This window comes from Medicago sativa, chromosome 7 (genome assembly GCF_051527215.1).
Source record: "Medicago sativa cultivar Bolivia chromosome 7, Bolivia_mono, whole genome shotgun sequence".
In the NCBI taxonomy this organism is placed as follows: Eukaryota; Viridiplantae; Streptophyta; class Magnoliopsida; order Fabales; family Fabaceae; genus Medicago; species Medicago sativa.
Window position 1 is genome coordinate 13,823,545 of NC_140755.1, and position 3,637 is coordinate 13,827,181.

General features: G+C 32.8%; 1 pseudogene across 1 annotated transcript; it reads left to right on the forward strand.

Annotated features, from left to right (window-relative positions):
- Nucleotides 1-613: 613 nt before the first annotated feature.
- Nucleotides 614-2,491, forward strand: LOC146904426 (phenolic glucoside malonyltransferase 1 pseudogene; annotated as a pseudogene). Its single transcript, XR_015019968.1, has one exon. The product of XR_015019968.1 is annotated as a phenolic glucoside malonyltransferase 1 pseudogene (transcript).
- Nucleotides 2,492-3,637: the final 1,146 nt, after the last annotated feature.

Consider the following 3,637-nt stretch of genomic DNA (forward strand, 5'->3'; position numbering starts at 1 on the left):
TTATTAATAATTGCAACTTCTATATATGTCTAGATGTATAGTCTTTTCTGTTAACTTGAAATATTGTTATTTTCCTAACTAAAGTCAAAGCCTACGATTTAGTCTTTATGTATAGGGTGGCGATAAAGGTGCATAGAATAGTGCACCTATCTATGTTCAAGATGTAGCCTTTATGTATAATTGCAACTTCTATGCCTAGAATGTAGCCTTTATGTATAGGGTGGCAACGAAATCATTGTTTTATTATCTAGGCTAACAAAATCATTTTATTGTTGCTTAAGAATGCATCATAAGATTTGGTAATAATTAGATTTGCATAATGATTTTGATATAGAAGAAAGCATGCAATATTAAACCAATTGAACCAATGAATAGAGGTAGCTTCATAAAAGAAACTATGATACAAATGGCATGGTTTGATTGTTGGATATCATTAATGGATAGAAATGTCACATTGTCTTGCATTTTGGCGTCCATGTGGGTTCATTTCAATAAAAAACCATGGCCAAATCTAGGGTTTTTCTAGGGTTTGCTTACAACATTTCCTTACATTTGTATATAAGATAAGATGGTATAATAGGGAAGAGAGAGTATATTTGGGTTTTCCTTTTGTAAATTTAATAGTACCATCCGGTTCTCGGGTAAAGGAAGCGCTCTAATAATGTGGAGTATGTATGGCTGTGAGGTAAGTATAACCTAATAAAAAAAATGTTTGATTAATGAATTAAATTATGTTTCTTCTAAATGATTTGTCTTTTAGTGGAGTTCATTAACATCTTGAGTCTGATCACACTTGGTTGATAGGGTTAGTTTTGTAAAGAAGTAATTAACGGATGTGAAATTTTTGAATAAAATATTATCTTAAGTGGCTACAAGTGTATAGTTAAGGACATATGTATTAGTTTACAGCGTAAATTAAAAAGTTAACAACACTTTGCTTGTGTGCTTTCCACGTATCTTTGATAGCTAAAATATCATCAACACTTCGTCTCTTTCACATGGCTTACAACAACATTAAAATTCACGAACACATCAAAGTTGTTCCTCCATCATCAAGCCAAACAACCTCAATTTCTCTCACTTTTTTCGACATATTTTGGCTAAGGTTCCATCCAATAGAATACATCTTCTTCTACACCCTCCCAAATTCACAATCAGACCCTTCATTCTTCTTTCAAACAATTGTTCCAAATCTTAAATCTTCACTTTCTTTGACCCTCCAACACTTTCTTCCTTTAGCTGGTAACATCGTTTGGGATTTTGAATCACAAAACCCAAAAATACAATACACATCAAATGATGGTGTTTCCTTGCTCATTGCAGAGTCAGATTTAGATTTCAATCATGTAATTGAAAACTCACCAAAAGAAGCTTCTTTGTCTCGTTCCTTTATACCATATTTGGAATCAACAAATTCTTTTGCTTCTATTATCTCACTCCAAATAACCCTTTTTCCAAAAAGTGGTTTTTCCATTGGAATAAGCACTCATCATGCTGTTCTTGATGGAAAATCTTCAATCATATTCATCAAAGCTTGGGCTTATCTATGCAAAAAATCAATTGAAACCAAAGAGACACCAACTCTATTGCAAGAGTTAGAACCTTTATTCAACAGGGAAATCATTCAAGACCCAAATGGAAATAACTCGATCAAGATATTATCCAAGAAGTACCCAACTCAAAAAGGAAACGAAAGAAGTTTAAAGAATTTCCCTTTTGAACCAAAACTCAAAGACTGTGTTCGCGCTACTTTTAACCTCAAACGCGAAGATTTGGATAAGATAAAGCAAAGGGTGTTATCAACATGGGAAACATTCAATACAAGAGAATCAAAGCCACAAAATATATCATCGTTTGTCCTCGCTTGTGCTTATTCGCTGGTATGTCTTGCGAAAGCAATCCATAAAGTTCAAAATTATAAAGAGAAGTTTGGTTTTGTGTTTGCTGTAGATTGTAGGACAAGGTTAAAACCACCAATAGCAAATAACTATTTTGGAAACTGTATTTGGGGGCATTTCATTGATGCTCAACCGTTAGATTTTATAAAAGAAGATGGTGTTTTTTTAGTTGCTAGGAGTATTTATGAGAGAATAAAGATGATAAATGAAAAGGGTTTTCTTGAAGAGGCTATTGATGATGTGTATAATAAACATTCTTGTTTGACAAGAGAAGGATTTGAAATTTTTGGAGTTGCAGGGTCTAATAGATTTGGTGTGTATGACATCGATCTTGGTTGGGGAAAACCAACCAAAGTGGAAATAGTGTCGATAGATAGAGGTTTAGCCATTGGTTTGGCAGATAGCAAAGATGGAAGTGGAGTTGAAGTTGGGCTTGTTCTTAATAAACATGTAATGAATTTCTTTAGCACTTTGTTTCACGAAGGATTATGCACTCATTGATTTTGGAGAGCAGGTACAACCATGTAATTCAAATAAAATATATATAGTTATTTGTTGGCTAATATTGATTTCAAATGAATTGATTTTATAAATTTGGTTTTGATTTATTAATATAAAATGATTTACGATTGAATTCATTTACATCGAAAAATATATATTTTTTTTATTTTTTTATGACAAATGTTAGTATTATATTTAATTTATTTTGAAAAGAAAACACAAGTGGATAATGATTTCTTGTTATTCCTTTAATTGTTATTCCTTGTTGTTCAATTGGATCACGTCTTCTCTTTGAGTTGATTTTTCAAAGTCAATCATCGTTTGGTGCCGTGTTTTGATTTGGCTTCAATTCATTTGGCAAATTCGGGCCAAACGAAACATTCCTTTAAGTTGTTCACATTTAATTTAGTCGGCGTTGATGGTAACTGGTGGTTTATCGTGAATGCATCACAAAATCAGTAGCTTTAAGTTGTTCTTAACACCAAGATGGAAGGCTAGCTTACTTCTGAAACTGAAAGTTCGAAAGTGTTGTGATTGAAGGAACGGAAGAAACCTTCATGATAATCACTATCTCTTAGGGATGGCAATTGGACCCAGACCCTATGGGCACCCGCAAAACATACCCACAATGGGTAGGGTAAAACCCCGCTTTTATGTGTATGGGCTTGGATCCGGGTAATTACCCGCAAATTTAGATGGGTATGGGTGCGGGTAAGGGCACTATACTACCCATCCCCGCAACCCGCATATACATATTTATATAATATAATAAAAAATTTATTTATTTTTGGTATACAATTATTTAATTAATTTAGCTATTTAAGTATAAACCTACACCTAAAAACTAATACGGTAATCGTTTCATTCTTGCCTTCATAAGCTAACGAGCTACATACTTATGATTTAAACTCATTCTTGCCTTCAGAAGCTCACGAGCTACAAACTTCTAATTTAAATCAATTTGATGTTTATTTTGGCATACACTTTTTTACATGTATTTTGAATGTTTTTATTTTAATTTTCAAGGAATATTTTGGATGTTTTTTTTATTTGACTAAATACTACGATTTCTACTATTTTATGAGTTGCTTTAAAAAAAATTTGGATCATAGTTTTATTTCAATTGTGATATTTTTTATTGTCTTTTTATAATTAAAGTGCGGGTAATGGGTACGGGTATGGGCACTTAGGTGCCCATAGGGTATGGGGAAGGGCACTAAAGTTGTTACCCACGAGGG